The sequence below is a fragment of the Protopterus annectens genome, chromosome 5.part1 (assembly GCF_019279795.1).
Source record: "Protopterus annectens isolate FY-2018-M chromosome 5.part1, PAN1.0, whole genome shotgun sequence".
NCBI classification, from domain to species: Eukaryota; Metazoa; Chordata; order Ceratodontiformes; family Protopteridae; genus Protopterus; species Protopterus annectens.
The window spans coordinates 476365233-476377338 of NC_056736.1; positions in this window are offsets into that span (position 1 = coordinate 476365233).

Below are 12106 nucleotides of genomic sequence, written 5' to 3' on the forward strand. Positions count from 1 at the left end.
TTTGGGTGTATGTCTGTAGGGGAAGTGTGCGGTAGTTACAGACCTTAGGATTAAGGAGGGGTTAAGGATAGTGCATAGTTAGTTGTGTATGTGGGGTTTAGTGTAAGGTTAGAAGTAGAGTTTTGGTGCTTTACGTTAGGTTAGAAGTTTAGTTAGTGTATGTGTGTGGTTTATTTATTTTGTTTGGGTTGGTAGTATGTAGCAGGTGGTGGGGTTGGCCGACTATGACAGTTTGTTATTTTATTTTTTGCTGTTTAGTGCGTTCGGGATTTCCATGGTTTGCATTATAGGTGTCGACGTTTAGGTATTTTTGTAAAGGTTTTTCAATTTGGTAATATAGACCCTTTTTTCAGTAGTTCTTTGATGTTATGAATGGGAACTGGATTTAACTTAAATTGGTTGGTGGAGTTTTGAAGGTGTATATTATGGTTTGACATAGTGGGTAGGGGTGGAGCTAGTCTGGTTGCTAGCTAGAGTTTGAATGGATTGTGTGAAGTAATTATTGAATTGTGTAGCCACATTTTCATAGTTGTTAGATGTTTTAGGAGTGGGTGTAGTTGTTTTTCCTGGTTGCAATAAATTGCTAACTGCGGCCCAGAACATTTGTGGATTATTTCGATGTTTGGTTTCGATATTGTGGTAGTTGTTGGATTTGTCTATTTTAATTATTTTTTTTTCACTTTATTTTGAGGTTCAAGGAAAGTTTGTTTAGTAGTGCTGGTTTTGTACTTATGGACCTGCACCCAGCCCTTATCTCTGGCTTTGAGTAGGGATCTGTTTTCTTTGGTTGACCAGAATGCATAATTGGATTTGATTCTAATGTTTTTGGTTGGTGGATGGCAACTGAGTATATCAAGGAAGGTGTTGTTAAAGGAGAGTACTACCTCATCCAATGACAGGTGTTTGAGATGCTCCCAATAACAAATTTTTAGGGCAGAGATAAAATTGTTGGGATTGATTTTTTTGTGTTTCTAATTGTGCAAAGGAAGGTTTGATATGTTAGATGGGTCTGGTCTCTTAGGAGGAAAGTTGGGCTGTGGTCACTCAAGCTGTCAGGGATGCAGGCTGAGTAGGATGATAGGTGGGGAGTATTAATTAGAATCCAGTTGAGTATAGACTGATGTTTAGAGGTTTTATCAGTCCTAGTAGGAGATGTGATGTCTTGGGCAAAGCCGTAAAGGTTAATGTGTGCCATTGGAATAGGAGAGGAACAAAGAAGCCAACATATATTAAAGTCCACCATGACAATGGTCTCTTGAGGGAGAAATTTGGAACACCATTGTAGCAAGTTTTCAAGTGTGGCAATATTGTTGCCTGGTAGAATGTATCACCTATAATTTTGAGGTGTTTGTTGGTGTTAATAGTTAATTTAGCTAAAATTAATTCAACATTTGCAATGTCGGGGATGGTGAGGTCAAGGAAGTCAAGTGTCAGGTGTTCTTTGTATAAGATATCTACTCCCTCCCTTTTTTGTTTGTTCTATCTTTATATAGAATATTGTAGCCTGAGGTAGTGATTTTATTAGTACTAATATTTGGTTTTAGCCATGTTTCTTTCAGAGTTACTATATCATGAGAATAGTGGGATAGTAGAGCATGCAGGTTGTGAGTTTTGTTAGCTATGCCCTTATATTCATGTTAAGGAGGAGAAGGGATGATTTGTTTCTTTGGTGGAGTAGAGCAAGTTAAAATTGAGATGAGCTGCCTAGTGAACTTTGAGTTGGGCTAGGACGAGGATTGGGATGGATGTCTCCTGAGAAGTTTAATTGTTTAGTTATGTGAAGAAGGAGTTTGGAGAGCTTATATTGGAGCTTAGTGAATCTAACGGAGGCTAGAAATGCAATTAGCTGAGGAAGGAATTTGAGTGTGTGATAGTCTGTGCTAGTGATGTGTTTGAGGGTTGGAGCTATAAGAAACTGTTGAGAATTACATGCTTTGAGATATGAGAAGGTATGCCATAGTGGGGGGAGAAGTTTGTTAAAGACGATTATACAACTACCCCCAATTAATATTCCAAAATGTGCATACTTATTGGTCAGCAAGCGCGTTGTAAATCAGACTTATACTAATGGAAAAAGGTCTGGTCACCCAGATATATATATATTTTTTTTGTTGGACAGCAACGGAGAATGGAAGAGCTCCGTTGCTGTTATCTCACTATGTTAAATGAGTTTAACATAGCGAGATATCTTTAAAAAAAAGCAACGGAGATCGAGTTTAACATAGAGAGATAGCTTTAAAAAACGCAATGGAGAAAGGAAGATCTCTGTTGCTTTTTTTTTAAGATATCTCGCTATGTTAAACTCTTTTAACATAGCAAGACACCTTTTAAAAAGCTACGGAGATCTTCCTTTCTCCGTTGCTTCCACACACAGCTCTGATGTGCTGCGTAACCATACACCTGCGCAGTACATCAGAACTGCTGCAGAATACTGGACAGCTGCAGAAGGGCAGCAAGGAGGCATTATACAATGCCATTATTTAAGAAAAGTAAGTATTTATTTTCTTAAATAATGTCATTGTATAATAGCAATAACCCACTTCTGGGTGTGGGTAATGCTGGATTTACCCGCATTTGTCTTTGTTTGGTCACTCGGGCTTCACCCTCGTGACCAAACCACACCAACCATGGGTAAATCCAGCATTACCAACACCCAGGCGTGGGTTACTGCTTAAGTATCATATGAGGAGAGGGTATACAACAGAAGTAGAACAGAACTGGTAATAAAAAGGAGACGTTAGTTTTAAAGACGTCATGCTGAGGAGGAATATATATGTGTGTGTGTTAGTGGTTGATGGATAGAGAGATATGTGATGTGGGTTAATGTGAAGGAGATGGGGAGTGTCTGACTTGTCTTGGAAATGTGGTGTGGTGTGATGGGTTTGGTTGCTGGTTGGAAGGTCTGGCAGTGATTAAGTATAAACATATGCATAGTGGGGGTTGGTGGGAATTGGGGGTAGGTTAGGGGAGCGGAGTGAGCCCGAGAGCAGCAAGGGTGAATGGAGCAGGTTGAAACATGAGGCAGGGTGTGGAGCTAATGAAAAGCTATCAGCCACATAGTATTCAGACAGGTAAGTATTTTAGCACTAGTAAGCCTGTCCATTCTTGACTGTATCATAAAGTAGCTTATTCAGGACTGCATAGGACTTTATTTAAGACAGGGTGAGAAGTTTGATGGTTTCTATGAATTAGGAGCAGTTTTTTTGGGGGTGGGAACTGTTGTCATCTAGTGTCTGGCAAGTGTGCATGCCACTAGCAGTATGGTCTTTGCTATAGCCAATAACAGCAAGATAATTAGATAAAGAAAAATATACACTGCAGTAGGTTTAATATTTGTAGATAACACTATCAGTTGTCAATAAAGATGGTATGGTTGTGGGTGGAAATCTGATTTGTAGTGGACCTTGAGTGATACGTGCAGCTCACAGTGATGGGAACTGAAAATGGGAGCGAGAGAGAGAAACATTAGTTGGTGAAAAGAGGATTAGGTAAAGGCTTAATAGGGGATGGCAGAAACAGGTTAAGGCTTACAAGATAGGAAATAGCTGAGAGGAGACAAGGGGCTGGTCGGGAATAAAGATAGAGGAGTGCAATAGGTACAAGATACACTATGAAAGATGAACAGTAAAAGGCATATGTACATACCTAATATGGTAACTACCAATAGCTTACAGTATCAATCATGCTAACACACCAGTAGGTAAACCATTTTTATGTAGTAACAACCTGCAGTTCTGACCAGTAAATGCAAAATACAGCACTGCAATAGGTAAACTAAAATTTAGAGGTGATAACCAGTGCTTCTGATCTTTACAAGCAAACATACGTCACTCTACCCTTTTTGCTCTGTTACGATAACTTTAGCACTACACAGTAGATATGCATATGTCTTGGCTGTGTAAATTTGGTGAGCAATATTGGATGGGGTTACAGTACCACTGTTTAGCGCATCAGTATATACAAAATAGCTGTGTAATACCAACACTGCAGTTACAGTTCAAAAAGAGCATTTGATTCCAATGATAGTAGCCACCGTAAACACATTCAATAGCTATGTTTGTGATAGTGCATTATTCATTACATCAGTGATATACAAAGCATTTATGGCAGTACAATAAGTTTTAAGCACTTATTGTTTAAATTAGCAGCTGATGTATAATTTTGTACTTACATGGCAAGCAAACAAAGCTAGAATGCCATGAGACCCTGTTGGAAGGACGCTAACTTTATGCTTTTTGAAACAGTGTTTCTATCTGTTTGAAATGTTCAAGACATTTGAGCCTAATCTCTGTTGTAAGGCATCAGGAGGGTAGTCAAAAGTATTGTTGGTAGCCAATTTATTCTTTGTTGTGCTGGCTATACAGGATCTAAATTTCATAGTCTAATAAACTATGGATTGAAAGGAAGAGGATATATGCAGTATAAAAGAAGTTAACATTGGTTATTTTCTTAGAATATTATTTATGAGGGGGGCGGCAATGGTGGTGCAGCGGTTAGCATTGCCGCCTCACAGCAAGAGGTTCTCCGGTTCAATTCTTTGCTGGGGTGCTTTCTGTGTGGAGTCTGCATGTCCTCCCTGTGGTCATGTGGGTTTCCTTTGGGTGCTCTGGTTTCCTCCCACATCCCAAAGACATGCTGTAGGTGGATTGGACACTCTAAATTGGCCCTAGGTGTGAGTGTCTGCATGTGTTTGCCTTCTGTGGAAGATTGGGCACCGTGCTGGCAACTCGATACCATGAAACCCCACTGCCAATCATGAGTGGACAGGTGATCTGCTGTGGGGACCCCAAACTGGGAAAAAGCTGAAAGAAGAAAATTATTTATGAGAGGGTTTTTTTGGATGTCATGGAGCTGCCTTAAAGCCAAATAGTGGTCAGTCATGCTGAGCCTTAGTTTTAATGCTGTATTTCATAAGGTTTCTAGTGGTTTTAGTTGCATTCAGGTTTTTGAAGTCTAAAATACTGTCAGGTTCCCCTCTAATCTCTAGTTTATTATCGAATTGGTGTGGGAGAAGTAGATTTGGCTGGAATCCATTTGCTGCTTTTTAGTGCCTCTCTCAATTTCCTTTTATGGTAATGTACATGCCTCCCAATCTCTCAGAACAGGAACTCTGGACAAATAATGGTAGGATAAAGGCCCAAAATAGAAACAGAGTTTATATATTGCTCCTGTAAACTCAGATAGTTGCTAGAATAACAAGTTTTGCATTATGTATTTTTCTGAGGGATATGAAGTCTGAAATTAAAATGTCTGCCAATTATTATTATTTAGTGACTTTAATCTTGATGCTGGTATCCCACAATTCATTGGAGTGGGTGGGGCTACATGATTATGTATGCAAATATTATGTTCATAGGTTCATAGGTTCATATATAGGTACTAGGCTATTGGCCCAAGGGCCTATGTAAGCCTAGCCAACAATGTTCCCTGCCTTTCCCCATGAAAGTTATTTTCCTGTGCCATGGTCGAGCAGAGACACAAAAGTGATCCCCGGGGTGTATTTCCTATTTCCCATCCACTCAAGATTTTTCTTGAAGATTGCTAATGAAGAACTTTGCTTGACATAGATGGGTAGCCTGTTCCAGAGTATGGGAAGTCTCTGGGACAGGAATCTATCCCTCCAGCATGTCCTGTTTATTGTGGTGACAAGGTTTAGGTCCTTAGAGCATGTAGCTCAGAGGGATTGGAATTTCTTTAGGTGTAGCATATCCAATAGCTCTGGGTTTGAGATAGCTTTATATGTTAGGCAGAGATCACCTCAGAGTAGCCGATATGCTACGGAGTAAAGCTGGAGTTTTTTGAGACGGTCAGTGTAGGGCATTTGTTTGAGGCCAGTAATCCTCTTTGTGAGGTACTTCTGTGGCCTTTCCAGCTGATGCAGATGTCTTGTGAGGTACATTCCAAAAGAGGCATTGTATTCTATAATGGGTCTAATGAGTGTCGAGTAGAGGAGAACAATGACCTCTTTTTTCCTGGATTAGAGCCCTTTTATGATGAGGTGTGCCATGTAGAAGGACTTCCTGACTACTGTGGTGATGTGACTATCAAAGGAGATACTACTGTTCACCTTGGTCCCAAGGTCTCTTATCACACATTCGGTTTGAAGTAGATTGCTGCCTATGTGGTAGTTCATGGGTACAGAGTTTTTACCAAAGGGGATGACACTGCACTTTTTGGCATTGAGCTTGAGACCATGGCTCTGACATCAGGCATCTGTCTCAGCGAGGCCCTTCTGTAGGATGTCCACATCATTTGGGGACGTGACTATGGCTCCTAGTTTGCAGTCATCTGCAAACTTCATTAGCCAGAGGCCTTCTGTGTTAGCCTGTACTTCAGAGAAGTAGATACCAAACAGGAGAGGTCCCAGAACTGAACCCTGTGGAACTCCACTTGTCACTGGTTTGAGGTCAGATTTGGAGTCTGCAACTTTTACAGTGTGAGTTCTGTCAATGAGCCAATTGGCAACCCATCTTGTGACATAGGGATTTATACCTAGTTTAGTGAGTTTAGCTATAATTCCAGAATGGGAGATGGTGTTGAAAGCTTTGGCGGGGTCAAGATAGGCTGTGTGAACCACCTTACCCTCATCTACGGCTTTGGTGACTGCCTCAAAGAAGTCGATCAGGTTCAGAAGGCATGATCTTCCTTTCACAAACCCGAACTGGGTGGGATCCAGAGTTTGGAGGTTACCAATGTCTTCGTTTATGAGTTCCATGATGATACGTTCCATGGCCTTGCAGACCAGGCTCATCAGGCTAATAGGGCAATAGTTCCCAGGATCAGTGGTGGCTTCCCCTTTGTGGAGTGGGATAACCATTCAGTGGGCACAAAGCCTGATGCGAGGCTATTATTGAACATGGTGCTTAGGTGGGGAGCCAGTTCGTTCTGAAGTTCATGTAAAACGCAGCCTGGGATGTTGTCCAGTTCCATGGATGCTGTGTTTTTGGCTTTAGAGAGTGCAGCTTTTACCTGCATAGTTGTGATTACAGGGACTCTGCATTCTTCCCGTGTAGATATGGGCCCTTTAGGAGGTGAGGGGGTAAAGTTAGCACTGAATCTATCTGCCAGGATGTTGGCAATATCAGTTGGTTCTGTAATTTTCATGCTGTTGTGCTGTAACTCAGAGCAGATCTGGGTGTTGCCATCAAGATTCTTGACATAGCTATAGAATGCTTTGTGGTTGTCCTTAGAAATAGTGGTGATTTTGTTTTTGTAGCTAGCTTTGGAGGATCTTATAAGGGATCTCAGCTTCTTAGTGAGACTAACTAGGGAGCTCCTCCACTCATGGGATTTTACTCTCCTTTGCAACAGTTTCTCCCTTTTGTTGTACAGTTTGTTTATGGCAGGGGACAACCAGATTAACTTCCTTTTTTTTGGAGGATAGTGTCTTGGTTCTGTTTGGGATAGCACGATCCATGCACTTTTGTAAGTGCTTATAGAGTGCATTTGTGTAGGATTCAGCAGTTGTAACTGTACTGTCCATCTGCATGGGTGTCATGAAGTTCACCACTTCTGTCTTAAGAAGCATGAAGTTGGCTTTGGAGAATTTTTTTACCATGGTTTCCTTAATGGGGGATGGGGGCAGGATGTAGATATCAAGGGTGATTAGCTTATGGTCGGATCAGACCAATGAGGAGTTGACTTCAAGTGTGGAACACTGGACACTCATGTTGGTAATGACTAGGTCTAGGATAGTGTTGCCCCTGGTGTGGGGTGTGGATAAGTTGATCCAGGGCATTGGAGTTTATGAATTCCAGAAAGCGTTGAGCTAAGGAGTTGGTACAGGAGTAGTTTTCCCAGTTAATGGTGGGGTCTTTGAAGTCACCCATTATTAGGGTGTTTGGTTGAACCCTAATATTTTCCAGTACATCAAGAAAAGAGGAGTGTGAATCCTTGGGCATGGTGGGGGATCTGTAGTAAGCTACAATTTGGGTTGCAGCTTTGCCCAGAGTTAGTTGCACTTGGATAACCTCGGATGCATTATGCTGAGCAACTAGCCTGGAGGTGTGGATATCCTTAATGAATATGGACACACCTCCACCTTTGGTGTTTCAGTCCAGGTTACATGGCCAAAAAGAGTGGTATGAGTTATGGCCTGGTAGTGCATGGGGTGCTCTCTGGAGCCTTGAACCAGGTCTCAATCACTGCACAGATATCCATGTTCTCCATTTTAAGGAGTGCCTCGAGTGAGTGCATTTTGAGATTTAAACTTCTAGCATTGAGTAGCATTACCCTCAGTTTTTGCTTGCCTGTTCCTGTAATGGTGGTGAAATTGTCATTTGAACCTTGCCTAAAAAAGGCACTATAGGGGCGGCAAGATCCTTAGCCAGTATCCGGAATCCCAGGGGCGACAGGTGCAGGCCATCTCTGGCAAAGCATCATGTTAATCAGTGTCCCAATTTTTGGCCAGTTGTACCTACTTTTCATGGGCCTTTGTCCAGATTTTGACCAATCCAGGTTGAGAGGTGTAGTAAGAAGTTAGTCAGTAGAACAGACAATGAGAGACAAAATGCACTTTTTTTCAAAGTAAACACAAGGAAAGGCAAATAAATAATTCAACAGCAGTGTAAAAAGGTTAGAGCTTATGAAACTAAATTTATAGTAAGAGCAGGCAGCTTAAAAATCACCAGGTTTAAAAAGCAGGTCATAAAATGGAAGAGTGAGTGGGGGAAATAACCAGCAGGGAGTTACCAACGGTGTTTGTAGTTTTTGTAGACCCTGAGTCTTATTAGAAAAGACAAGAACACAGATATAATCTTTCTATTTAAATATCCCTCAAGAAACAAATTAACCAATGGAAAAAAGCACATGAAATGTGCTGCCTGGGTAATTTAAGTGTCTACCTGCCAAACACAACAAAAACACCAGGTCAATCCGATTTCTCACAACAGAAAACAAAATGGAACAGGTAAAATAGAAAGCAGCTTTATCAGTTTAAGCAACTCACTGACAAAAGAGATTATTTTCCTCACCAGCACCTTTGAGAAGTATAAATACCTAATTAATCTGAAGGCTTCTGTCTCACTTAAAGATATGCCCTGTGAGCTTTATACATCACAATCCTTCATTAATCATATCAAAAGGTCATATGTTAAAAGGCTGCAAATGAATCACATCCAAAGACTCCTAAAAGTAAGAAAGTTCTCAGCAATAATCAGGCTACTCAGCCTCCTCAGCACACCTTTTTGTAAATAGTCATCCTGATCACAAGAACTCCAGATCTGCTACTCTGGACGACAGCACCAATATAAATGTTTCAGTGACAGGCACCTTCATTGTCAGGTACACTGATTCATCACTCAAGAGGCTAGACAAGGGCAGAGTTAAATTAAGTTGTTTTTGAGGTGCCAGGAATTCTGATGTTATAAGGCCACTAAATGTGGGGGTGAATGACTCCAGACATAAAAACATGGGGGGAGGGGGATGCAGAGAGAGAGAAAGAGAGAAAGAGAGATGTCATAACTTTCCATGCATATTGCAAATGCAAGACACTGGTCCTGGGTGCAGTCCTTCTTTCACCTCCAATAATGCCTAGATATAAAGTAAAGATTACTGGGCTCAATAGTTGCTTAAATGCTGCTGCTTCACTAAAGATGGCCTGCACCTCTCATTCCAAGGCTGCAGCATATCTGCCCCCTGTGCCTTTTTTTAGGCAGAGTCCAGTTGATGGACACTGCAACATAAGTTAACAAACTTATCCTGAAAATGGAGCACATTAATATGGCTCTAATCAAAGTCAGATGTATAAACAATACATTGCCTGATCTTGAGGCACTCCTGCATTTCTGAAACATCCATGTCTGCATAGGTGCTGAGACTTATTTAAATATAAATACAGCACTCCTTCTATACCTTGGATTTACACTTTTCATGTATTCAGACTTAATGACAACAATGTTTAAGTGACGATATTTGTCAAATAAAAGAAGGTATTACCTCCAGACAGATCCCTAGGAAAACATAAACTGAGCTCATTAACTACAAACCTCTGTAGGTAGGATCAGTTATCAACTAACAGCTTGCTAGAGAATACCATCTTTATTCTCAGATGACCACGTAAGATCCCTCAGTGTTTACTGATTCAGTCAATGGACTGCAACACCTGTATCTCCAGTATAAGACATGCCTACATGTTTCTAGACTTAATAAGCAAAACATCCATTGAGGAATTGGAAAACAAATTTGCTAAAGGACACAATATTCTTGACTTGAACTGATTATTACAAATATGTCTATCTCTTGTATTACTCCTCTGGTACCTCCTTCCACAGTGAAGTCTGACCAAAGAGTTGTGACTTTCTCTTTTAAATGTCCAGCTGTCCCTATACCAAACCTCATTGAATTTAAAGACTATAAACATGCCAACCTCAACTTCTCTAGGATAAAAAAATCAAAATTCACTTTTGACTGTTCCAACCATGACTTTGATTCAGCAGCCCATTTCACTAAGCAATTCTATATCCATTTAGTAGAATGCATAAAGCAATCACAACTGGAATCATGAATGCGAAATTTAGAAATAAAGGATCCCAATGGTCTAGCACATTTAATAAACTCTTCAACAATAGAAAGAAATTCTTTAAATTATATAGTAGCTTCAAAGCCCACCTTCTCATGGAAAATATCAAAATCATTACAAAAAGACTGAAAAACACTATCAGGTCCATTAAAGAAGGTCATAAACTTAAGTTAGTCTCTGAAGCCAAATCCCTCTCTCTAGCTATGTTAAAAAAACTATGTAAAAATATCCTACACTGCACTGAAATTATTAAAAATGATACCTCCTTTTCTGGGGTCTATATTATAACATCAAAGTCTTACAAATTCGAGTGTTATAATATCGAACCCATTAGAGCGAATGCTGGAAATAGCGAAGCTCAGAACACCGAATACTTTCCTAGGGAAAGTTTTCGATGGGCCGTTTCTGCACCTTCGCTATTTCCTCGACTGTGGAGCAAAGGTTACGGACTGGGTTAAGGTAGGTGTGTGAACGAAGGTGAGTGTGTGATAGGGACCTTAAGGTTAGGGAGCGGGTAAGGTGAGTGTGCAATAGGAACTTTAGGGTTAGGGAGCGGGTAAGGTGAGTGTGCGATAGTTAGGGAACTTAGGGTTGGAGTTGGGTTAAAGTAAGTGGATAGCTAGAGGTGTATGTATGGTTTAGTGTAGGGTTTTGTGAAGTGTATCTGTGTGGATTATTTATTTTGGTGTGCTTGTGTTGTGTGTATGTTTGTCGGGAAAAAAATTGCTATTCTGACTGTTCGGTTTTCTGGTGTTTCTGGTGTTTCACTCTAATGGGTTCGATATTATACTATTCTAAGTTGTAAGACTTCGATGTTATAATATAGACCCCTTTTCTGACCCAGTAGACATTACCACCATACCTCCAAACAAATTTAGTTCCATCTTTACCTCAAGATGTCTATCCAAAGCCCTGAAGTACTTTAATCACTTATTCTCCAATAATCTCTAAAAGATCATTTACAGAAAGTGCTAAACAAGATCAAAAATATTTCCTCTGTAGAACTAGAGAATATAAATGGCTTCTTAATGAATAGTGTTAAACATGCCCTTGCAGAACCATTCCTTAAACTATTTAACCTATTTTCAGCTATTGTTTGCATCTCCGATCAGTGGTGCACTATACTCATGATGCCCTCCATGAAGTTGGCCCTACACATGACCCAAGTAATTACAGATCTATCAACATTACAAGCCTCATCTGCAAAACCATGAAACATGCTATAACTATCTTCATAAAATAAGATATCAAGATCTTTACTGTGACCCCCAGCAGTTTGCTTTGTGAATGGTAGATGCTGTTGACTAAATAAGGGAAACTTCTTTGAAAAGTTAACAGAGTCTGTAGACAGAGGCCATGCAGACCTCTCAACCTTTTAGAGTAAAAAATCTGGAGAAAGCCTGAAATGATGGGGGGGGGGGGGGGGGGCAAATAGGGACATATTTTAAATATTGCTCTTACAAACTTAGAAAGTTGATAGAATAATAGGTTTTGGATTAGCATGAAACTTCTGAAGGATGTGGAGTCAAACTCAAATGTTTGTCATTATTTAATGACTTCAATCCTCAGCTATTTGCCAGAAAGGAA